The sequence below is a fragment of the Prionailurus viverrinus genome, chromosome C1 (genome assembly GCF_022837055.1).
Source record: "Prionailurus viverrinus isolate Anna chromosome C1, UM_Priviv_1.0, whole genome shotgun sequence".
NCBI lineage: Eukaryota > Metazoa > Chordata > Mammalia > Carnivora > Felidae > Prionailurus > Prionailurus viverrinus.
This window is the reverse complement of record NC_062568.1, coordinates 208347849-208374650: the sequence shown is the minus strand read 5'-3', so window position 1 is coordinate 208374650 and position 26802 is coordinate 208347849. Positions and strand designations below refer to the sequence as shown.

Sequence of the window (26802 nt, the reverse complement as noted above, 5' to 3'; positions counted from 1 at the left end):
CTTATTCCATCAGCAAGTGGATTAACAATACAACCCGGTCCCAGCCCTTACCTTGACTGGTTCCTTTCCCCAACTGAAGCAGTTCAGTCATTTCAAGGATATAAAATCTACCAGATACTCTGAAGAGAAAGGCATTTAAAACGCTATTAATTCATTTTCAATGTGAGGTTTTGCCTTAGGCTTGTTTTACAACAAGTTGTAAAAACTTCACCTCTCAGCACATGGCATTTTACCAAATCCCAAACATGAGCACTCTCTTCACCTCCACCACCCCCACCCGTCCAAGCCACCACGTCTCACCGGGATTCCTGCAATGGCCTCCTCACCAGCCTCCAGCTGGCAGCAGTCTAACTTTTACACAGCAGGATCGTTTCTTTTTTTAACGTTGATTCATTTTTGAGAGAGAGGGACAGAGTACGAGCAGGGGAGGGGCGGAGAGAGAGGGAGACACAGAATTCAAAGCAGGCTCCTGGCTCAGCACAGAGGCTGACGCGGGGCTCGAACTCACAGACCACAAGATCATGACCTGAGCCAAAGTCGGACGCTCAACCGACTGAGCCACCCAGGCGCCCCAACAGCAGGATCTTTTTAAAAGAGAAATCAGAAACTGTCACACCTGGATCAAAACCTTCCAGCAGCATCCCGTTATGCATAAAATAAAAGGCAGAGACCTTACCATGGGGTACAAGGACCTATCAGACCCAGCCTGTGCCTCTCCCTCTGACCTCACCTGCTACAGCTCTCAGAGCTGTTCCACTGCTCCCTGACCACACCAGCAGGCTCCTATCTTGGGACTTTTGCACTTAGTATTCTTTCTGCCTGGAATGCCCTATCCCCAGATCTCTGCATGGTTCCTTACCCTGTTCAAGGCCTTGCTCAAATGTCACCTCTTCAGAGAAGCTGTCCCCTAATACCCTACTTAAAACAGTACCCCATCACCCCATCAGTGTCTCTTACCCTATTTGGGCATCAATCAGTTGCTCATTTTATAATTTACTTTGAATTGGAACAGAGGCATATTTTCCGTGTTCAAAATGAAATCTGAGCAAAAACAAATGCTATTTTACAGGCCACTCACCATGAAGTTAGACACAATGTATAAATGAACACACACATCTTTTATAAAATAAGTATGTGATGGGGTGCCTGGGTGGCTCAGTCGGGTACGTGTCCAACTTCGGCTCAGGTCGTGATCTCACAGTTTGTGGGTTCAAGCCCCGCGTTGGGCTCTGTGCTCACAGCTCAGAGCCTGGAGCCTGCTTGGGATTCTGTCTCACTCTCTGTCTCTGCCCCTCCCCCGCTTGTTCTCTGTCTCTATCTCTCTCTCTCAAAAATAAATAAACATTAAAAATTTTTTTTAAAAATAAGTATGTGGTTGGGGCACCTAGGTAGCTCAGGCCTGGGCAGCTCAGTCCATTGAGTGTCTGACTCTTGATTTCAGCTTGGGTCATGATCTCAACGTTTGTGGGTCTGAGCCCCTCATCGGGCTCTGTGTTGACAGTGCGGAGCCAGCTTGGGCTTTTCTCTCCCTCTCTCTCTGCGCCTCCCCCCTCTCAAAATAAACATTTTTAAAAAATGTTTTAATAAATAAAAAATATACAATAAATAAAAATATGTGCTTAGGTATGGTTTTCTTTGATTATTTTTAATTTAGAAGTATTAAAAAGAAGTGCTGTATGTACAAGCAAGTTTATGGTATTGGTATAGATATGGAGGAAAAAGAATAATGGAAACAACCAAAATGCCCAGTAACAGGGAAGTACTTAAGGAATATAAACATTAAAAACATACTACCATAATAAACAATAGTTAGGAATGCATAAAAGGAGAAAAGTGTTTAGGAGATGTTAAATTTTAAAAACTCAATTACAATGATAAGTAAGCCCAACCTTTCCACTGACTAAGCAGGAGGCGTGGGCCTGGCCCACCCTGGCAGATGAGGACTTAACAGCTATTAGCCTTGTGGCTGAGCTCTCTGAGCTCCCAGGTAGCAGGGGCCGAGCGTACAATCACAGTGCAGTATCAGAAGCGAGGGCCCAGGGCAGACAGTACAGGTGTCACGGGAGAGCACGGCTAGGTACAACCCTGAGTGAGGACAGGTTTCCTGATGAAAGCATGCCTAAACTAAGACCTGAAGAATAAACAAGAGACAGCCAAAAAGGGGGGCGAGAGGGTTGGGGATGGAAGAATATGTATGAAACAGTGGATGTTTGGGGTAGGAGGCAAGAAAAGAGATGAAACTATTATTTATGATCTGTTTAAAACCTGTCCCAATGGAGCATGTAAATTAAGTCTATAACACCCATAAAATAACATCTATATTTTGTGATAGGAGTTTTGGTAAATTTTCTATTTTTTATGAATTATGATGCTAAGTAAAAGCCAACAGTGATACTTCAACCAACCACTTAGACTTGCCAAAGTCTATTTTGTCCTGTGGCTACTTGGGTTTCCCTTCAGTCTGTCTGGCCATCTGACCAAATACAAGTAGGGATGGGAAACAATGTGAACACAGCACACAAGTGCACAAACACGTCCTTCCCAAGCCTGGCCAGTGCACATCCTAACCCAGAAGTACTCAGACTTCACAGTCTCTGGCTGCCTTGCCACGTTCCTACCTCTACCCCCAACCCAAGCATCCCGTTCTTCTCAGGTGCCAGCACGAATTCTGCACTTAGCATTCCAAGCCTCCAACATTTGGCTCACCTAACGTATCTCACCCCACTCCTGCCCACAGATTCCTCACTCCAGCAAGATTTCCCTTGCCAGACTCAGTACACAGCTCACTCCTTCTTGCCTCAGGCTGACCTGACCCCCTGCTGAGACCATCAGAACCTGCTCTCCCAGTGCCTATTCAAACAGCACCCACTCTTTAAGGCCGGGCTCTTAGCTTCTGGATAAGTACTTAGTCAATTACTTTAACCCACAATAATCTCTAGTTAACCTAAATGTGACTATATATTCATATATTTATGTTTATGTTATACAATATGTAGTTGGCTATATTCCACTTTTGTTCTAGATCTCTAAATATACTCTTCAAGGCTTGCCTCCTAAGTTGTGACGGCAAAGGTAATAACTTTTATTTCTTTTACATCCCACTTATATCAGTATTAAACTTGGAAAACATATCCTGTACCTGTTGACTCACTGACAGTTCCTGGGTGGAAAGTTAAGCCAAGCAGAATTCAGTGCCAGCTGCTTCTCTCTGGAGCTATAGGTTTAAGCACCATGATTGGGACTTAATTTACATGCTCCACTGGGACAGGAAAAAGAGCGTAAATACTGACAATGCATGACAGTTAAAGGAACAGTAACAACAACAACAACAAAACACCTAAACAGAAGAAAAAAGATTGAATGACTGATTGATTCCTAACGAAGGAAGTGCCACTATATTACAAGTCTCCCAAGCACTTTGTACATTATCTAGCAAATAGTAAATAATACTACAAATAAATAATAAATAAATCTATTTGGTGAATAAATAGATTTAGTGCCAGTATAAGAAATATGGAGGTAATAGGTATAACTAAAAGCTTACATTTTAATTTTCAATGTCCTGAGGTGGTTCTTGTATTATTTAATACTAACAAATTTATTTTTTTTTAAGTTTATTTGAAAGAGACAGAACACAAAGTAGGAGAGGGGCAGAGAGAAAGACAGAATCCCAAGCAGGTTCCACACTGTCAGCGCAGAGCCTGACACAGGGCTTGAACTCATGTAACTGCAAGATCATGACCTGAGACAAAATCAAGAGTCGAAAGATGCTTAACTGACTGAGCCACCCAGGTGCCCCGTAAATTTATTTTTAAACAATGCTTCAAATCCTCCATACAGAGATACCACAATTTTTCTGAAAACTAAGTAGGCCATTTTCCAGGGGGAAAAAAAGGCCAGGCATTACTTCTTACTTAGGAAGGAAGAATGGTTGGCCAGAGAGAATGAATTAAAAAATTAAATATTGTGCCCCCTGCCACCCAACGAAGAAAACATGCAAATCAGATCAGCATCTAATTTACTTATATCATGTGTCCACAAAAAAAAAAAAAAAAAAAAAAAAAAAAAAATCTGCAGGTTTCCAAGGCAGAGGAGAAGGTCAAGGGCAATACTAACTCCTTCTGGTATAGTAATCTTTATTCTTTATTAGAAAAGAGTTCTTTTGGGGCGCCTGGGTGGCGCAGTCGGTTAAGCGTCCGACTTCAGCCAGGTCACGATCTCGCGGTCCGTGAGTTCGAGCCCCGCGTCGGGCTCTGGGCTGATGGCTCGGAGCCTGGAGCCTGTTTCCGATTCTGTGTCTCCCTCTCTCTCTGCCCCTCCCCCGTTCATGCTCTGTCTCTCTCTGTGCCAAAAATAAATAAACGTTGAAAAAAAAAATTTTTTTTAAAAAAAAAAAGAAAAGAGTTCTTTTTTGGGGGCACCTGGGTGGCTCAGTTGGTTAAGCGCCTAACTTCAGCTCAGGTCATGATCTCCCCGTTTGTGAGCTCAAGCCCGCATCAGCTCTCTGCTCTCAGCACAGAACCCGCTTCAGACCCTCTGTCTATGTCTGTCTGTCTGTCTCTCTCTCTCCCCTTCCCCTGCTTGTGCTCTCTCTCAAAAAATAAACATTAAAAAGAAAAAAAAAAACAAAAAAACAGTTCTTTTTTCCAAAACAGGGGTTTGGGAAAAATGAACAAAATTATTTTAAATAAGCTCTGAGAGCATGTTCTTAAAAGTAAACAAAACATATAGAAAGGTATTTCGGGTTCAGTGAAAGACAAAGGTTAGGGTGCTCAACCTTTTCCCAGAAGAGATTTACCCTCTACTTCCCTAGAAAACTTCAGTGACAAGAAAACCTCACCCTGGTTACATCAGGCCACATATCCGCAATAAACGTAGATGCCTAAAGAGGGGCTGAAGAATCCATTTGTTAACAGGTAAGTTGTCCCTAAGTACCATGTAAATGTCCACGGCACATGCACACCTCACGCTGGGCTACGGGGGAGCATAAAGTTTCTACTTTTATTAAAGTTCTTCTAAGACTGTATTTTATTCACATCATTTCCTCACGAACTCTGTGCCTGCAGGGACACACCTTATTTATCTTTGTGCTCCCAATGCCTAATACTGTGCCCTGTAAAAGACACTAGAAACAGTACTGGCAAATGAATGGCCCAGTGTACCACTCACAGCCTCCCTTCCTAAGAGCCGACCACCCAGAGAAAAGGAGACTTGGAGGAGAGCAGCCTTTGCACAGAAGCTAAGCCTGAATTTACAGACCGTTTTTATAAATATCATTATGTCTCTCTTATTAATCACCGTGTCTATCATTTTAGAAAAATGACTGAGTTTTCCTTTTCATGATTAGTATAGGTACATGGAAAGTATGACTCTTCAAGATCTTTTTTTTTTTCCAAATTACACACATCGCTCCTAGACACACACAAAAACTGTAAGAGAAGAAAAGAAAGCATACTGTATTTGAGAAGAAAAAGACATCAGTTTCAAACTACAATTCTCTAAAACTCAAGCAAAACAGAAAATACAAAGGAAAAAAGCTCTGTCAGAAATCATTTAAGGACAAATAAAGTACATCATCACTATAAACTTAGAACAATCCTTTTTCAGAATTTATCATCAACAGAACAGGTGAAGCTTCACAGAAAAAAGATAAATTAGAAGAGAGCCTTCTTCACTTAATGAAGTCCAAGTAACATTTTTATAACCAATTAAGTTTATATAATTGAAAGAGTACCAAACGTATAGCTTTGTCCATGCATCTAAAAACAAGCGTCAGTTTGGGGCACCTAGGTGGCTCAGCCCAGGTCATGATCTCATCATAGTTCATGGGTTTGAGCCCCACATCAGGCTTGCTGCTGTCAGTGTGGAGCCCACTTTGGATCCTCTGTCCCCCTCTTTCTCTGCCCCTCCCTGCCTTGCTCTCTCTCTCTGAAAAATAAACATTAAAAAAAATTTTAAATAACACAGTAAAAACAAACATCGGCTCAATAATTCACAGCAGAAACCAGGTAGTCACAAGCATGACAGGTTTACCTCATCTCTGAAATATACTTTTAACTATGCACTAGGCTAAAACTTCATAGTCATCCATTATTCTTATGGACCCTCTTACAACATCCAATGAAACAGAACTTCAAATACTGACTTCTAATTCCATATAATTCAAACAACAGGTCTTGTGGCCAAAATTACATCAAATGGCCACGGTTCCTTTTTAAGGTAATACGATGAGCAGGAGGCTAAAACCCTCCATAGGTCATCTCTGTAAATGGGTCCTACAGTGATTGTGACATGGTACCATTGGGGGCCCAGTTACTCCTAGACAATCACCTTGTAAATGAAGAGATGACTGTCACTGAACCTAAAGTTAAAAACCAAACCTCAGAAATGCAGCCGTGCCAACTCAGTGTCATTGGAGGTTTCTAAACAAGTGTCACAGATGAGCTCAAAATAGGTCAAACCCCTCCCTCCTCGGTGCTTTAGCAACATTCAAATCTCTAACACTTACCCCAGAGGTGAGATTCTTTTTAGTGGTGTCTTACACGTATTTTCTCTCAATTTTAAGAAGGTTTACAGAAGCTCTTGGGGGGAGGGTGATACATCAGGGAAGCAGGGGTCTATTTTTATACCGGGAGCGTAAAGTGAATCACTTCGGAGCAATGCACAGACAGAGCTGAGGCCCACCTTGATGACAGCTGTATCAAAGGCTAAATTTCCGAGGATCATAAATCACGACAGTAAGCATATCAACAGCATGTGGTACTCTGCAAGAATTTTGCAACCTTAACATTACCCATCTCCTACAGTCCTTTGATACTCAAAAGATGCCTTGGATTTCAAAGCCAGCCCCGCATCAGCATGGCTTGCAAATGGCATCCTAGAAACCGTATGACTACGTGCAAGCAAAATGGACTTTGGGGATGCAAGAAATTTGACAGCACTCATACTCTTCTCAGGGAGTGACAAAAATATGGCCGCTTTCTTAAAAGGCGAAATCACCCCAAACATACAAACCAAATGAGAAAACGAATTATATGAGCACCTAGAGAAGAGACTTAACCAGACAACTCTCCCCTGATTCAGGACAGTCTCCGTCCACCCCCCTCCCCAAAGAGGGACCGATATTACAACCAATATTAACCGTTTTAATTACAAATTAACCTCTGACTCCCAAGCAAAAAAGCTTCAGAGCTTCTTTCCTGAACAATTGGACTGGAATAAGCAACTTGAGAGAGAAAACGGTTTAAGACATTTCAGGGGCTACAACCTAACTCTAGCTCTTTCTGAATCTTTATATTAAAAGTTCACAGGCCTGCGATTAAGGTGGCAGGAAAACCGAATACCTGCTCCCATTCCGAACTCAAACAACCTATTGATGCCATCCGCATTGTATTCACCACAGAAAAGCATATTTACAGATTTCTGGGATTTAAAAAATTGCTGAGTTTGTTAAAAAAAGAAAAGGCAATGTATTATCACACTCATAAAATGTCTTTTTGATGTCTCTTGTCATAAAATGCAAACAAAAGTATTTATTTTAGGATAAAACACCTAAAAACAGTAGTTCTCTACCACAGCTGAACACTTACCACACAGTTAGTAGTACCTACATAAAAATATTTGGAACAAATACATCCGCATGTAGTGCTGGCACAAGAAAAACATCAAGATGACAGGAGACTTCTCTTGGCAACATTACAGAAAATAAATACTGCTAGATTAAGGAAAGATTGTGGGCTCCAAGAGCCCTGAGTTCCTGGGAAAGAAAAAGGAAACTAACGTACTTCAGATTTATAGAGTACATTTACATTCTCAAAGTATTTCCATATCTATTTTTTCATCTCAGTGTATGTAAGCACCGTCGCCATCCAAGAGCTAGGGAGGCAGGGTAATTCATCATACACGGAGTCCACGGCACAGGTGGAATCGGGGCCCAGGTCTTCTCCCGCTAACTAGAAGACATACATCAAGCTTATTTATAATGCTCATAGGCTATCATGGTTCAGGATATTTTTGGTGAAGCAAGAAAAATCATGAATGACACAGCACATACACAGTGTGTTTAAAAGACCCTTACTCTCTCCTATCAAATCAACATCCCGTCTCTGAGCAAAACATTGTTTCTGGACTTATAGACGTCGTTTTCCACAGGTCACCCAGTTCTCATGTCTCACCTTGATTTCAATGAACATAGTAACCAAGAATTTTATTTATTTTTATTTTAGGACAGTGCTTTTTTTTTTTTTTTAAGGACAGTGCTTCTAAGTCAGGAAATAGCCCTCCAGCAGAAATGGAAACACCCACAAGCTATGCTGAACACTGTGTTCAAGCCACTCAATGTTCACATTAGTCTCATCCTAAGTAATCATGCCACTGACCCACGTGTCAGTCAGCATCAGCCTCAATCTCCATATGAAGAGCTAAAGAAAAAGAAAATCTAATTAAAAGCCCAAGAAAAAATCCACTTTAATCAAAGCTGCAACCCAAAGGCCAAGGGACTTTACGGTAGGGAAAAAAATCCTAAAACATGAAAAAATTAGTAACAAGAAAAGAGATGCCAAGGGGGAAAAAGAGAAGACATTTTAATTTAAAAGACTAAAACCAAACTAACCAAAAATAACTTTCCAAATAGAAGAAACATAAAAAGATGGAGAAATAATAAAAAATGAGGGGGTTAAAATGCAGAGAATCACATTTTTAAGGATATTTTTACTAAAAAGAATAGGAAACTAAATGTTTATAGTATTACTTTATAAAGTCAAAAGAAAAGAGTGATCCATTCAATTTTATCAAAACCAATAGAAAACCATCTGCCATAAGCCTGCACCAACACCTTTTCCCAAGTCGAACGACCATTCGGATGAGGGTCCCAGACTCAGCCAATAACAAGGGCTACTGTGCTATAGGTGTCCTTGGACAAGAGCTGCCTGGGACCCTATTAGATGAGAGCCATGCTAGGAGACAGAAAAGCTTTCCTCAAAAAAAATCAGCCTAACAAATGACCAATATGCTTTTCTCCACACTAAAATATCTGTGTTAATTATAACCAGGAACACATATAGGCCAGATCATGGAGTTCTTAAAGTGAAGCAATGTAATCACTGTATCAAAAACACATATGCGCGCGCACACACGTTAATATATGTTTAAAAAAATCTGAAATAAAAAATGACCAGAGTAACTACCAAGGAGTTGAATCACCCATCTAAAAAAGACTTACAAATTTTAAACAATTACCAGAGTTTTAAAATCTTCTTACCTCAGAAGCTTTTTTCATATCAGATTTCACATTTTTAAAAATTTCCAGAAAAAGTCACCTCTAGCAGTTAGAAATCAGTTTCAGCTACAAGTTATTTAAAAGAAATCGCTCCTCATCCAGTACCACAGCCCTGAGATTCCAAAACAGTTGTCATGAGTAATTCCATTTCAGAACCCAACTAGCACGACTGCACTTCCCCAAAAGAGAGGCCTACAGACTGGAAAAATAACCAGAAAAGTTGCGTTTGCCATTTCATATTTTGGGCCTAATATACTCATGAACTTGGAAAGAAAGAAAAGACGTCAAGTTCAGCTTTACTTACTACAAATAATAAAGAAATGGTTGACACTCAATTTTAAGATAAATGACTAAAACTACGAAGTGTACACTCTAAAAGGGTAAACTTTATGGAATGCGAGTTATATCTCAATAAAGCTGTTATTTTTAAAACAAGTAAATGTTACTTAGAAAGAAGTTCTCCATATAACATAAACCACCTGGCTCTATCACTGAGAGACCAAAAATGTGTATTTTAGGGGCACCTGGCTGGCTCAAATTGGAAAAGCATGGGGCTCTTGATCTCAGGGTCATGAGTTTGAGCCCAACGTTGGGTGAAGAGAATACTTAAATAAATATAAACTTTTTTTAAAATGTGTACTTTAAAATTTGATATACAAGAAGATCATCAAAGAAATGCAAATTAAAATAAGATACTGTACATTTTTCACTTATCAGATTAGCACAGATTAAGAACTTTCATAATATCCAGGGCTGGTGAGAAAATAAGGAAACCAAACCATAAAATACTCCTTGTGCACACCGGCATATCCGGGAGGGCAATTTATCAACAGCTCTCAAAATTAAAAATGTACATACCTATTTATTCACTTCCGAGAATTTACACTACAGATATACCTATACAACTGTACAGGAACAAGGATTAAAAAAAAAAAAAAAAATCAGGACCAATGTAAGTGTCCATCAATGGGAAATTAAAGTGTACATCCACACAATATCCCACTATGCAGTTTAAAAAAAAAAAAAAAAAGACCTGAGGTATAATTACAGGTATTGACTTGAAAAGTATGTGCTTGAAATACTAAATAAAGAAGCAAAATTTACGACAGTATGTATAGTGTGTAACATGTGCTTACGTGTGCATAAAAACTGTCTAGAAGAATACTGAGGGAGTACGCATTACTCTTTTTGAACTATATAAATGTGACTACAATGAGTGTAAATTAATTATACAATTACAATTTGTATTTAACTTGAATGAATCAGGCTCTCAAATGAAGCCTTCCCCTGGTTAAATCTCTCCATGCTACGACCCTAACCTGTCTTTCAGGTGTTTCATGGTTCCAGCCAAACCAGTCTGTTCTTCCTCCAAGAAATCAGCCCGAAGGACTCCTCTCCAAAATCCTCTTACATCTTGGTCTGAGCAGCTACCAATAACAGCTTCAAATATAAATCACCTGAGTTGAAAGAACTACGTATGCCTGCATCTGCTACAGGACATTTTAAAAGAATTTTGTTTTAAAAAAAGGAAATCGAAACACAATTTCATAATCCTCATCATAGAAGCAGCAAAAGTACTCCCCATTTCCCATCTTTCCAGCCTCGGTGCCTTTGCTCCATGCAATTTCCTGCCTGAAATCCTCTTAGCTACTTATCACATGTCCAAATCCTGCCAATCCTTCAAAACACAGGTTAAACACCTCCTCCTACACCAAATCTTCCCTAATGCCCCCTGCCAGAGCTAATTCTCCTTCTTAAACCATAGTACCATCACCTCTTGAGGCACTTTCCTCTATCCAGTACTCAACAGCGTACATGCCTTATTCCTATTAGTGAGAAAATTCATCAAGGGCACCTATGTGTCTAGGTCATTATGTATGCCGCATTTCCTACATAAATTAAACTGGTATTTCACTAACGCATATAAGAAAATGGCAAGAGTCTAAAAATAAAAAGCACAGGTTTTTCCAATTTTTTAAATTAGGTAATAGTTATATACAACAAACAGTAAGAGATCCCTCTCTATCCCCCTCCCCAGTGCCCTAGAATGCCTCCTTAAAAGACAATCACTATGATCAACTTTTTTTTTTTTTAAGATCTTCTTTTAAGTAAACTCTACACCCAATGTGGGGCTCAAACCTATAACCCCGAGATCAAGAATGGCACGCTCCACCAACTTGAACCAGCCAGGCACCCGTTAAGATCAATTTCTTACACAGGGTTTCAAGAAGTCCTTAGACACAACAACTTTATAACAACATTCCTAACTTTGGGTCTAAGGTGACAAAAATAATTTGTAAATAACATTTCAAAGTAAATTCATTTATGATGATTACACAATTATATACAGTGTACTTGCATGCTGGGGCAAATAAAACATGACAATCAACAGATGGAAAAATAAACTGTGTTGTCCTCTAACTTGCAAAAATAAAGTCACCCTGAGCTGTGGGAGGAAAAGCCGGTGTTCACTATCAGGAAAAGCACACTCTTTCAAGCATACCTACCAACCAAGTTATTCAAGTTTTTCCATAGTGTAAAAACTGCTAAAGGGTTCTGTAAACACTTTAAAATTCTCACTATGCTATGAAAAAGGTGCTAGGCCATTACAAATAAAATATTTAAAAAGAATGTAGATGTTTTGTAAAGCTAAATATCTTAAGGAATATTAATAAAGTGTTCATAATAGCATTTCTCAATATAATAGCAACAAGATGTAGGCACATTTTTCTAATTTATAAACGGTAGGAATTAAATGTTTCCAAGAGGTCTTTAATCACATTTAGTGTATAAAAACTTGGGAAATATCAGTCAATATTCCTACAGTAATGAATCACATTAAAGAAAAGGCAGATTATGCTACAAAAATCACAATGTTCAAATCACAAAGAATCCAATTCATCTTGTTAGAAAATTTACTTAGCAATAAAAATCTGAAGCCATCATTAGATCAAAAAAAGTTTAGTGACAATTCTATACTGAATAATGAACTCACTGTAGTAGACGGTATCCTTTTTTTAAACATTTTATTTTTATGTAACCGCTACACCCAACATGGGGCTTAAACTCACGACCCCAAGATCAAGAGTCACATGCTCTACCAACTGAGCCAGCCAGGACCCCCAGCAGATGGTTTTCTTATAAAAAATACTGAAGAGTGTAGAGCGCCTGAGTGGCTCAGTCAGTTAAGTGTCCAACTTCGGCTCAGGTCATGATCTCACAGTTTGTGAGTTTGAGCCCCACATCAGGCTCTGCACTGAAAGCATGGAGCCTGTTTTGAATACTCTGTCTCCCTTTCTCTCTGCCCCTCCCTGCTCACAAGAGCTCACATGCATTTTCTCTCTCTCTCTCTCTCAAAAATAATTAAAAAAAAAAAAAAAAAAGAATGTTTCCAAGGGGCACCTGGGTAGCTCAGTTGGTTAAGTGTAGGACACTTGATTTCAGCTCATGTCATAATCTCACAGTTCATGAGCTTGAGCCCCACGTTAGGCTTTCTGCTAACAGTGCAGAGCCTGCTTGATATTCTCTCTCTCTCTCTCTCTCTCTCTCTCTCTCTCTCTCTCTCAAAACAAATAAATAAATAAACAAAAAAAGAAAGAATCTGTCTAAAAATCAGTTTCCTGGGGCACCTTGCTGGTTCAGTCAGTAGAGCGTGCTACCCTTGATCCCAGGGTCATGAGTTTAAGCCCCACACTGGGTGTGGAGCCTACTTGAAAAAAAAAAAAAAAAAAACAGCTTCCAGAATATTCCTTGCGGTCAGGAAATTAAGACAAATCTCCTGCATCATCGACCTCGATAAACTATATAATTATATTATCCAATCATTCACTTGACGAGTGAATGTCTGCTACATTCTTCACATGCTGGATGCAAAGGATGTGGAGGAGACCAAAGCAGATGCGGCCTGTGCCCTCCTAGAGTTGACAAGACAGCAATGTACCTGAGGTTGCAGAATCTGAGGGCAACACTCCGGATACCTCTCTTCCAGCCTCCAAGTTAATTATCCCCCTTCTGCTATCATGTTCTTGTCTCAGACTGAGTATAATATGATTAGGCTTCAGCTCTGCTCTACTAACATAATCATATATAATTATATTCCTCAAAGATTATACTCCTGTTACCAAAATTAAAATCAGCTTATTACCAAAATGCTATAGGAGCTATCATTAATGGTAGACCACTTTTCCAAATGGCAAATCTTATTTTCACATAATATTTCTCCTTAATTTCCTGTCAAAGAGTAACCTTATCCTTAAATTTAAACAACACTTTGCAGTTCCCCCTAGCTTCCAGAGAATGTCCTAAAAAAAAATAAGTCATAATGTAGGGCTGCTAGACAGATGGCCAACCATATTTAGTTATTCCTCACAGGCCATTAAACCAGCTCGCTACAGAGCTGAAGCTGGACCAACAAGATTCCTCGTTCGCTCGCTCTCTCCATCCCCGACCTTCTTGAACCTCCCTGAGAGAATGGACTACTAATCTGATTGGGTCAGAGTCCAAAACACTGATTGGACTCGTTTACTGATTTGAGGATTAAATGCCAATTAAACGTGACACACATATATGACTGACACACATATATGACGATCCACACTATCTTGCTCTATGCTCATTTCTCTCACACACGCTCAAAAGGCTGATGTTTGGGTTTTCTGTAGCAGTAGGAAGACAGTGGGATTTAGGACAAAGGGAGATCCCATGCCTTGGCCTCAAGCTTAAGCAATAGGCTACAACCCAGGATATCAGACAGCTCCACGTGGGTATTTTGGCCAAAAACCCAATTAATAATAATACTTTAAATTTCCCACTTGCCATTGCTCTACTCATGTAAATCTCCTTCAGGAACATCACAAGGAAGAGAACCAACTGAGCTATCATATTCTGATCATTCATTAATAGCCCAAACCTCACCATTACTCTATGGTGTCATTCTCTTGGTATTTAATCATGTACAATTCTGCAGCATTTCCTATATCCAAGAAATAATAAAAGTTTGGTTGGCAACTCAGAAGTCATTTGAACCCTCTAGAGTTGACCCACTGCTCCTATGTATCTCCTGGTTGTTGAGTATTGCAGATAACTAAGAAAGCAAACACAGCGGAAGTTAGATTTCTAAATGACAATGATAACAGTAATAATAATTTTTAAAGGCTAATATTTATTGAGTACTTACTATTTTCCAGGGACATTTTAAGCAACTTATATGTATTAATTACTTTGGTCCTCATAACAAACTTGTGAGATTACTATTATCTCTCATCTTACAGATGAGGAAACCGAGACCCAGAGAGGTAAGTAACTTGCCTAAAGCCATAGTGTTATTAAGCAGCAGACTGGGGATTGAGTCTATCGTTCTCTTAACTATTTTGTTAAACAATATGATGAGGGGTGCCTAGGTGGTTCTGCCAGTTGAGCATCCAACTCTTGATTTCAGCTCAGGTCATGATCCCAGGGTCTTGTGACCTAGCCCCACATCAGGTTCCACGCTGAGCATGGAGCCTGCTTAAGAATCTCTCCCCACGGGGCACCTGGGTGGCGCAGTTGGTTAAGCGCCGACTTCAGCCAGGTCACGATCTCGCGGTCCGTGAGTTCGAGCCCCGCGTCAGGCTCTGGGCTGATGGCTCAGAGCCTGGAGCCTGTTTCTGATTCTGTGTCTCCCTCTCTCACTGCCCCTCCCCCGTTCATGCTCTGTCTCTCTCTGTCCCAAAAATAAATAAACATTGAAAAAAAAAAAATTTTTTTTAAAAGAATCTCTCCCCCACCCCCCACCGCCCCTCTCCCCTGCTTGCACAGTCTCTCTCTCTCTCCCTCTCAAATAAAAATAAATAGTATAATGGTTAAGAGTGATCAAATACAGACTGGTAAATTTTGAGGCTCAGTACCCAAAAGACATCCAAGTCTACGGCCATACCACCCTAAACGCGCCCAATCTCGTCGGATCTCGGAAGCTAAGCAGGGTCGGGCCTGGTTAGTACTTGGATGGGAGACCAAAAGACATCCAAGGAGACCGAGGGCAACATAGATGTGGATCTCAGGAAAGAGATTAGGGCTAGATTTATAAACTTGCAGACTGGACATACTAGATAGAACGAGGTCACTCTGGAAAACAGTGCTGAGGGAGAAATTGAACAGAATCATGAGAAACAGCAATATTTAAACATTAAATATATAAAAGTTGACACTTTAGCGGCATCTGGCTTGTTCAACCGGTAGAACATGAGACTCTCGATCTTGAGGTCATGAGTTTGAGCCCCACATTGCAGGTGGAGATTACATAAAAAAATAAAATCTTAAAAAAAAAATAAGTTGACATTTTAGGCCAAACTAATGATGCAGTAGGGTGCTAAATATTTTTGTATGTTATATATACAAAAAATACAGCATATTACAAATCAAAATATATAACAGTTATACCTACTCTATGGGAACTGGATCATAATTCAACTATAATGACTATACGTTTACAGTAGCATCTGTTTTTATTGTACTCTTGGTCATATGTAAGTTTTTCATGCTAAATGTTTACACAAGAACACCACCTATCACACTGTTCCTATGAGAAAAAATAATCTGCTTTAAGATCTATCTTAAAGAATGTTTTCCAGGATATAAAGCTGTGAAAAGAATGATGGCCTAAATATATGACCATCGTTTAATGATTTCAAGATGCATGATGTTTTCCATTTGTACAGCACTGGAACTGAGGCAGGTCCTACAGTTAAACTTAACTGTAACAGTTAAATTGTTAGCATTTTTTTTCATTCTTAACCATACATGAAATAATGGCATCTTACTACTGATAACATCTTAGATACAATTAACTGTGTCTTTTAGAATACATTTAATTCCACATGTGAGCATACACACTGGTGTAGTTACAGGAAAACTTTCTGACTTCAAGGGGTTTTCAATCTAATGAAAAAGGCATAATTAATACTAAGATACAAATGCAAGTAATAAATATTAACACAAGATAAGAGTCTCTTTCCACCATCTTTCAATGCTGCCATAATGCTGCACATGAATGTCCTGGCTCATGCTCTCAAGAGCATCACCAATGCCAAAAAGAGAGGCAAATACCATGTTATTAGGCCATGCTCCAAAGTCACTGGTTTGTTTATGTCTTTTTTTTTTTTTTTTTTTTTTTAAGAGAGAGAGTGTGCACAAGCAGGAGAGGGGCAGAGATAGAAGGAGAGAGAGAATCTTAAGTAGGCCCCACGCTCAGCACAGAGCCCGACACAGGGCTTGATCTCACAACCCTGAGATCATGACCTGAGCTGAAATCAAGAGTCAGACGCTTAACTGACTGAGCACCCAGGTGCCCCCATCATCCAGTTTCTAACTATAATGATGAAGCATGGTTACATTGGTGAATTTGAAATCACTGATGTTCACAGATCCGGGAAAACTACTGTGAACCTCACAGGCAGGTTAAACACATGTGGATGATCAGCCCCAGCTTTGATGTGCAACTCAAAGATCTAGAAAAAAATGGCAGAATAACCTGCTCCTGTCCCATGAGTTTGGTTTCAATGAACTGAGAACCTCAGCTGGCAACACAGGCCTTGCAGAAATAAGACAAAAACACACAGGAGCGAAAATCCTGGATTCTTTTTCTCGGAATGTAACACATACAGGCAACTAAAATGCCTCAATGGAGCCCCCCTCCCCCCAAAATGAAGTGATAAAATGAGGAGGAAGTATAGAATTGAAGAAAAGGTACTTAACTGGCAGGAAATCAGAGTGGCCAAACCAAAAAAATTCCAAGGCAGGTGTCCTAACCACAGTTTTAATTTAGATTAAATCTGGGACGCAAGGGTGGCTCAGTTGGTTAACTGTCCGACTTCAGCTTAGGTTGTGATCTCGCAGCCTGTGAGTTCGAGCCCCGCATTAGACTCTGTGCTGACAGCTCAGAACCTGGAGCCTGCTTCGGGATTCTGTGTTTCATTCTCTCTCTGCCCCTCCCCAATTTGTGCTCTTTCTCTCAAAAATAGATACTAAAAAAAAATTTGAAAGAGATTAAATCTGATGTAAGAACAACAGGAAGAGGGTAAGGAATAAGTGATACCTTAACAAGAGTAGAAGATGAATAACATGAGGTTATGGTCACGCCACTCTCCTCTAAGAACCAGCAACTATTCTCTAATGTAAAGCATTGCTTGAAGATAATCAAAGGGGAAAACATTTTTTAAATCTTCTAGATTTCTCTCCTTTGAACCCCTGCAGTGGTTTCTAAATAAATCTACAAACTCTTTGATGCTCCTCCCTTCAAGAGGTGGAGCTAAACTCCCTTCCCTTTGCACATGGGCTGGACTTGGTGACTTGATTTTAACTAACAGAATATGATGGAGGTGATGGTGTATGACTTCTGAGAGTAGATCAGAAAAGGCATTAAAGATTCCTCTTTGCTTCCTCTCTCTCTCTCTCTCTCTCTCTCTCTCTCTCTCTGATCGCTCCTTCTGGGGGAAGCCAAATGCAATGTCATGAGGTCACTCAGGTAACCACACAGAGAGGTCCATGTGGCAAGCAAATGAGGCCTTCTGCCCACAGCCAACTGAGTGAGCCATCTGGAAGCAGACCTTCCAGCCCCAGTCAAGCCTTCAGATGACCACAGCCCCGGCTGACACCTTGACTGCAACCTCAAGAGAGACCTGAAGCCAGAACCACCCAGCTAAGCCCCTCCCAAACAAATGACCACAGAAACTATAAGATCATATTTACCGTGTTTGTCACCAAGTCTTGAGGTAATTTTTTATGCAGCAGTACATAACTAATACAACCCCATGGCGTTTTGTGTCTCTAAAACACTTATGTTTATCTTCTACAGTTATGTGTATATAGCCAGTACAGACAGTAATTTCTAGAAGGCTGTTCTATTCATCTTTACATGCCTATAAGGCTTACCTCAAAAAACTACACAGTCAAGTACTTGGGATATTTTTTTAATATTTGCTGAAAGATTCTTGCCAGTGCTTACATACTACAGGTGTCCAAAAAAGAAGTGATTAAACCCTAAATGAGAGCAGAACTAGTGGAGTGGGGTGAAAAAGAAAATATTAATTTGACTGATCTGACTTAAAGCTGGAATAAGAAATTATAGATACAACAATCTTAACTCCAGAATGGGCACCTGGCTGGCTCTGTCAGTAGAGCATGTGACTCTTGATCTGGAGGGTCATGAGTTCAATCCCCACGCTGAGTGGAAAGATTACATAAAAAAAAAAAAAAAAAAAAAAAAAAAAAACCTCCAGAATGACGTTATGTATAAAGTGGAAAAAGCAGTCATTTTGTACCCTTGGAAGTACCGGAATGCAAAGCTTGCTTGAACAGAAACAGTACAGAGCAGCAAAGTTATATAACAGTATCACCCAGAAATTACTTCTTCATTATTAAGGAGAAAAGTGCAAGCCACCTGAATGAGAAAGGATTAATTTTACATGTGTTTCTCAAATCGTTCTTTAGAATATTAGTTTCCATAAGAAGCCCATAAGTATTCTTTGGGGAAGCAAAGAAAACCAACAAACTAAACAAACAAACAAGTTAAGAAAAAAAAAAAAAAACCTCTGTAAACTATAGGATATTTCTGAGCCTTTAAGGTATCAATAATGTGTATTATAAATTTACTTGACCTCAGAACACTTAAAATATTTGCAGCATATTAGTATGCCATGAATATAGTTTGGGAAACAAGGACTTGGGTAGGCAGGAAGATAGACCAGGTAGGTAGGTAGATTCACAGGAAAAATGTAACAAGACATATGTAATAAAATGATCTCACCTAAAAAAGAGATTTTAAATGACTACCATTTATGACTATTTAGTTTCTTAAAGCAACATAAACTGTTGGATAAGCTATCAAAAGCAACAACAGCCATACCAGATGTCAGGGAAAATAAAGACGGGAAAAATATGAGAGGATATAACAGTAGAAAAAATTCCCTTCCACAGGCCTTGGCTCCGAATACCTCCCATTCCCTCAGCTCCTACTGTGTACCTCAATGAGAGCTGGCTTGAACAGGTGAGCAGCCTGCCATCTGGGGGGCTGGTAGGTAGCTTAAGAAGCGGTCTGGCTCCAAACCCTTAACCAACAGTCTTAGCAGATCTTCTCTCTTGAGAAACGTTAATGAAATATAGAAGTCCTGAGTAGTGGAAGCAGAAGCAGAGGCATAAAGACACAAAGAAACCAGAGATAAAACGGCTGAGTGAATAGCACAGGATTCGGTGGGCCAGCCCTGGCTGTTTAGTGTCTTGTGCGGAATACCTTCCTTCAGTTAAAAAAGTTAAGTTAGTATATTACTATCCAACCTGAACAACTTTATGTGGTGGCCCAACCAGAGAGAGCAGGCTCACAGAAACATAAAGAAGGGAGGGAAAGAGGACTGATGAGCAAGGGAACATCAACACTGGGTTTAATAAGGCGCATCCAGTTTAAATCCACCTGAAGAATGTTTTCATATACCAAACATCTTTTAAATCAGTGGCGGGAGCCTTTGCATCTCATCGGAATCAAGTAAAACTTTTGTAGTGTGGTACACCTCCCCAGTGCAACCAGATTCTACCTAGGGAGGAAAAGGGTTTCGAGAGCCTCCCCAGGCAGCTGGTCTGAATTCATACATGCAGACACATGCCCACATTCTCACCTGCTTACACTACCCCCTAAGTACATTCACCCCACAAGCAACAAAGGGCTACCAACAGTCTACCTACCCTGCCCCCCACCCCCAGAAGCAACAGGGTCAGGAATCAGACCTCTGGGAGCCTGATAAACATGTATAGGTGTGAATGAATGTATACGTGCATACTCACAGCACCTGGCTGAGTATGTGGGTGTCCAAGTGTGCTAGAATAGGTTTTTGTATGAAGGGCTCTCCCCCGCTGTTCCAAGACTCTGTCTCGAGATGCTGCAAGGCCAGGCTTGCTCAAAGCTCTCTTTCAGATTAGTACAGGCCCACAAAGTAAATACTGTCCCCTTTAGAGTGGTGTCCTTATGCTACACATAGCCTGCACAACCATACACAGCCCAGGCACTAGGGTATGGCTCAACAAACCCTTCCTGCTGAGGAGGCAACAAGGTAATCTGGTCGCTAAAGCTAGGCAGCATCCTTATCCCTAACAGTATTCCAGCATCCATGAGGCCCATCGGAACCTGGGCTTCTTGTTCTTCTGTGAAGCCTGACTCTCTAGGTGTCCGTTTCTGTTCCTCTTTTCTCCCATACGTGAAATGACTTGGAAGATTTTTTTTTCCTTACAACCAAATAAGCCTAACCAAAACCCTTACAAATCACAAGTATTACCAGTTTTAATTAGGGCATGGCCAGTAACTTCAACTTCCGATGCCAAAGCCCAAGACAAAACAAGCTGTGAGGATTCTTCAAATACCAAGTGGTCTATGAATTAGAAGACTTTTCATTTTGTAACGTAACCACTTAAGGAAACATTTCACAATTAATTATACTGCTTACAGTTGTTGACACACTGGTAAAGTTTACCAAATGAAAACAATTTTACACTAACACAAATGGGTCACTTTACAAAAAAACCTATTACATTAGCAGTCCTATCTGACCTAGTTACCTAATATACAGACACATGGCATATCTTACATTACTTACTGTACGTAATGTATTATTTATATATTACAGGTTAATTATGCAAATCACAATTCCAACCAAAACCTCATTCTAATAAATATATATATATATATATATATATTTTTTTTTTTTAAACATTTATCCATTTTTGAGAGATAGAGACAGAGCATGAGCAGGGAAGGGGCAGAGAGAAGGAGACACAGAATCCGAAGCAGGTTCCAGGCTCTGAGCTGTCAGCACAGAGCCCGACACGGGGCTTGAACTCACGAAATGCAAGATCATGACCTGAGCCGAAGTCACACGCTCAACCGACTGAGCCACCCAGGCGCCCCCTAGTAAATATATTTAGTATTTGAGCATGTCTGAGTTATTTGTGGTCAAATGTTCACTAAAATGGCTTAAGCAATATTAACCATTTCCTAATACATAAATGCTCATTTTTCCTCACTATTTTAAAAAACACTGAACAGTCAGACAAGAAACCAAGCACAAGCCAACAGGCACACCAAAATCACACTTAAACAGGACAAGCAAGCTACAAATTTGGAATAATCACCAAGATACTACTAATAATTAACAATCACTTAAATATGATTCAAGAGGAATTCCTAGTTGTTGAAAAACTCTATGATCAGCTAGAGCACAGTGTTATCAGAAAGTGAATATGTAAAACAATAGTGTAATGTTTCAGGGTGTGTATGTGTGTGTAACGAAGTTCACAGCTATGTTACACTAATGACTCTAAACATCTGAATTTTCTGCTATCTTAGCCTTTAAATCAACTGCAAAAGAAGCTGCCAAAAGCAGTTAGTAGGAAAGCACAGCATTCCCAGAAGAATTCAGTATACACAACTTATTTTACTACTTGAATGTTTGATTACTGAGATTTGAGCAAGATGTTAAAGATTCAAAACTAATTTTAAAAGTAATGAGTCGGGGCGCCTGGGTGGCTCAGTCAGTTAAGTGTCTGACTTTGGCTCAGGTCACGATCTCACAGTTTGTGGGTTTGAGCCCCGCGTCGGGCTCTGTGCTGCTGACAGCTCGGAGCCTGGAGCCTGCTTCGGATTCTGTGTCTCCCTCTCTCTCTGCCCCTCCCCTGCTCACACTCTGTCCCTCTCAAAAATAAATAAACATAAAAAAAAAAACTTTTTAAATAATAAAAGTAATGAATGCTTATTAAATCCATAATAATCTTCAACAGGCACTGGTTTTAGAAGGGCATAGGTCATATTCTTGTGTGTGTGTGTTTAAGGCACCTGGCATGTTTCTGTTCAATAGTACATATAATTGTTGCAGGACCTGACAGTAATTACCGCGCCACTTTTTTAAAATGTTTTGACTGACCACCAGGCCAAAATTGAAAAAGTACAATTTGTTTCTTGTACAATTTATTTCTGGCACATTTATTTCTTGATTTGAACTACCTTTTTGTTGTGAACCTTTTTGTTGTGAATTACTCTAGTCACCTTGCAACAAAACACTGGCAGAGAATATAATGGATTGAAATGACCAGACTCTATTCCTACTGAATAAATAATACATTTGAACTGTTCACACTTCACTGTAAAAGATATACAACTTTAGGGGTTACACTCTAAGTTGTGAAAGCAAAGTGGATCAGAAATCACATTCCTTAGAGCAGCCAGTCTGGAACAGAAGATGTTTATTCTATGCTGTCGCCCTTGCCTCTGCAAACCTCTCTCTCTAGCAATTCACTACATTAAAACAATTGAGATGGGGTAGGATGTGTGATAATAAAAATCCTTCCGGGGCGCCTGGGTGGCTCAGTCGGTTAAGCATCCGACTTCAGCTCAGGTCACGATCTCATGGTATGTGAGTTCGAGCCCCGCGTCGGGCTCTGTGCTGACTGCTCGGAGCCTGGAGCCTGTTTCCGATTCTGTGTCTCCCTCTCTCTCTGACCCTCCCCCATTCATGCTCTGTCTCTCTCTGTCTCAAAAATAAATAAACGTTTAAAAAAAAATTGTTTAAAAAATCCTTCCAGGCATTTATCAAACAAATTATCTCTGAAACTACACCTCGGATTAGAAGTCTTTAAGCAGGAATTTGGCCTTCTGTGTCAATCTGTGCACATGCTCATTTCACATTTTCTCTTGTCTGTGTTTTTTTTTTTTTAATCTATTTCATAAAATAAGTCGTCCTATCAGACTTAATTTTATCTGTTTATACGACAATTGAAAACAACATTATTGCAACACAACACTATGACATCTGCAAAACTGCTGATTTCAGTGAGTTCCTCTCCCCCCCATCTCACCCCACAACTGCATTTAATCCCAGAAGAAAACCCCTGGGTCCAGTGCAAGGATTTTTCTTTTCTATAGAGCAGGTCTTTTTGATTTTTTACTAATAATACTGAAAACTTTTTTTTTTAATGTTTTATTTATCTTTGAGAGAGACAGAGACAGAGCACAAGTGGGGGAGGAGCAGAGAGAGAGAGAGAGAGAGAGAGAGAGAGAGAGAGAGAATCCAAAGTAGGCTCCAGGCTCCAAGCTGTGAGCACAGAGCCCAACGCGGGACTTGAACCCACGGGAGATCATGACCTGAGCCGAAGTCAGGACGCCCAACCGACTGAGCCACCCAGGAGCCCAGATACTGAAAACTTTTTAAAGACTGCTAGTGTATATACAGTTTCCAACACCAAGAACCCAAATAAATCCCTTTAAATTTTGTTTAATATTCCAAGACAAACTATATTTCTCATCAGAGTATCAATTCAAAAGGGTCCTTAGAAGTCACTATGTGTAAATACTGATGATAATAGAACAAATTGTCATAACTCAGCCAATAACACATAAAGCCTCAACGCACCAGTACCAGTCAAAGGGCATCTGTATCAGCAGCTCAGGGAAGTGGCATTTGCAGGAAGGCACTACAACTGCGTTCAAAAGAAAATCATTAGGCCTCAGCCGTTACTCCCCTCCCCCGTTCTCTTCGTCAAGATCCTTGGAAGCAATTAACCAGTAGAAGGTGCTATTCTGCAACCCACAGTATTCACACCAACCTCCATCCTTGGCCCAGAGCTGGTTTTAACCCAGGTGGACTCTGTCATCCTATTCCTTGTCCAGTATTCAGGGAAGCCTCTCTACACCACTCCCCCCCTTCCGCACAAAGAAAAAACCAGATCTTCTTTGATAACCCCTATTTACAAAACAAAACCAAACATGACAGTTCCATAGCCGGCATACCTGATTATCAACCATCAGGCCACTAATATGTCAAAACACACAGACACTCAAATACAATTTTCGTCATCTTAACTGAAACAATCCACCACTGCTACCTAGAAAAGACCCTGGTCATATTCACTACAATAAGAGTCAACGGAGCAAATCACTGTCCTCACCAAAGTCAGGGGCAATGAGGAATAGGAAAGCAGACTATAAGGCCGCGACGTAGAAAGAGGAATTTTATCTTTACATACACAAAAAAGAAAGAGCGGCAGAAACTAGAACTGCAAAGGAAAGAAGGCAGGTGGAGAAGAGGAGTCTCTGAACATGTTTGAGAGTGTCCTTTAGTTTCTAATATACTCTTCTGCCTCTTACAAGGTTGCAAAAAAAGGCCAGACATGAGATGGGTGAAAGAAAGCTGAAAAAGAAAAGCGTCCACCCTTCCCCCATCTTCTCTCCTCTCTCCCAAAAAGAGCTGTGTTTGTCTGTGCAAACCTAGTCCCAAATATGGGAGAGAGAGAATGAATGTGTGTATGGAAGAACAATGAGCCCTCAGCCTGGTATTGTGTGTGTGTGTGTGTGTGTGTGTGTGTGTGTGTGTCTGCCTCTGCCTCTGCCTCTTTTCCCTTCGACCTCAACAACAACAGGGAGAGCTGGAAGCCAGCTCTCCATGCAGGCCATCAAAATCAAAACTGGTTTATGATTTACGGGGGAATTAACTCAGCAAGCAAATCCATGGAAGGAAATCGCTACCCAAAGATGATTTTATTATTGTATAGATCCATCCTGTCTCCCCTCCCCCAACAGACTGAGACTAAAGAAACCAGTGCACACCAGACAAAAAGGTCTCTCTTTAAATGGAAAGCAATTATCAAAACTGTTTCTTATCTAAACATAGGATGCATTCATTTGTGTTCCACGAAAATGTTTTTTTGCAATTCGCCAACTTTCCCTTTTACTAGTTATCTTTTCTGGGTTTAAAAAATTTGCTTTGGGGAAAGCTATTTCAGGATTCATACAAAACTACTTTCTAAATGTCCCTTAAAATAGTAACACATACTGAAACATTTAAAGCACCCAGTTTCTCAAGGACACATTTTGCTTAAATCAATGTTTGAAGTCTGTAATCCAGAAAAAAATTGTAAGCAAACCTTGGAAAAGAGGCAGAGGAAAATGACAATTCAACAATGAATCATTTTGTTTTCCTTTCAACAACTTCTCAAGCAACCAGTTTCAAAGGAAACCTGCAATACTTTCCCCCTCCCCGCGCACACACAGGCACACACACGCGCGCACACACACACACACACTCACAATCTATGTAAAACTACCTCTCTTCCTTTCCAAAACCTTAACAAAATAAAAATAAAAATAAAAATAGAAGCCACTCTCTTTCACAGAGCAAAACTCGAACATGGTAGTAAGAATCCTATTCTGCTCCAAGTGATTTTGGGTTAGTAATCACACAGAACAGAGAACTGGAGATTCAGAACACAAAGAAGGAATCTCTCCCTAATGGGAAAATGATACTTTAAGAAAAGTCCTCCCCCAAGACCCCCAAATCCACAAACATTCAAGAAATGTACACTGTGGGTCTTTGACTTCCTTTCCTTTCCCCCACTACCCCCCACCCCCAGTTCGGCCAATAATTCAGTCACATGAAACAGTTTAACCTCAGACAAGTCAAACAAGAGCACGAATAAGCAGCAGAGAGAGAACAGGGGTCAGCAGGCGAGTGGGACAGTGACCTGGCCCGCACAGGGCCGAAGAAGTCCCCGGCCCTTTATGCCCGCCCCCCCCCACCACCACCACCACCGGGCGCGCGCGGCTCGCACGCCGGCCTGCCCTTCCCGGCTCCCGGCGGACCCGGGCGTCCACGCCGGCCCCCTGCCACCCCATGTCCGTGCCCAGGACGAGGGGCCAGGAGAGAAGGTGGCCGCCACGCGCCGGCAACTTGGACACTTACCTTCCCCGGATGCGCTACACCATCAATGGAGGTGTGTTCGGCCGGCTCCCGGGAAAGTGGGGGACGGGGCGGGAGGCCCGCGGGGCTGGGGGCCGCCGGGCTCGGGCCGAGGAGGGGGCCGGCCGCGGGGACAGGGCCGGGGGCTGCAGGGGCTTCCCTCCCGTGACCTCGGGGGCGGTCTCCACTAGCTCCCTGCTCCTCGCTCGGCCGGTCCTTCAGGAGCGGGAGCCCAGGATCATGTCTGGTTTTGTTTTTCTGAGGGCGAGGGGCTCCCTGAGGATGATGGTGATTTTTTTTTCCTCAACTAGGAGAGAAAATGAGGCAGAGACAAGGTGGGAGGCGAGCGAGGGGAGAGCACGGGGGAGGCGGAGGCGGGGGCGAGACCCGAGTCGGGCGAGCGTCTCGGGCGTGCGGGAGGAAGAGGAGGCTGGGAGCGCGGGGGGCGGCTCGCGAGCGTCTGTGGGAGCAGCGGCGCCTCGGCGATGGTGGCCGAGCCGCGGCGGGGCTGCTGCACCGACCCGCCGCCCACTCCGCGCTCGGGCCCGGCCCACCTCGCAGTATCGCGCCTCGCCATTGGCGCATCCGGAAGTGACGCGCGCGGAGGCCGGGCCAATGGAAAGCGGAGGGCGGGCGGAGGGGCGGGACTTCTTGCGTTCTATCTCTGTCTCTGTCTCTGTCTCTCCCTCTCTCCCTCTCCCTCTCTCCCTCTCTCCCTCTCTCCTTTTTTTTTCCTTTCTAATAAAAAGAGCAGAAGAGAAGGAGGGGAGCGGCCGCGCT

General features: G+C 41.3%; 1 protein-coding gene and 1 pseudogene across 1 annotated transcript in view; one reads left to right on the top strand and one right to left on the bottom strand.

The window, feature by feature from the left end:
- RERE (arginine-glutamic acid dipeptide repeats) overlaps positions 1-26529 on the bottom strand; it is a 422701-nt gene extending 396172 nt beyond the window's left edge. The window contains exon 1 of the mRNA XM_047872880.1: positions 26026-26529. The gene's annotated coding sequence lies outside the window, so the exon portion shown is untranslated. The remainder of the gene's footprint in view (positions 1-26025) is intronic.
- LOC125171799 (40S ribosomal protein S15a-like) lies at positions 16289-16925 on the top strand (annotated as a pseudogene).
- Positions 26530-26802: the final 273 nt, after the last annotated feature.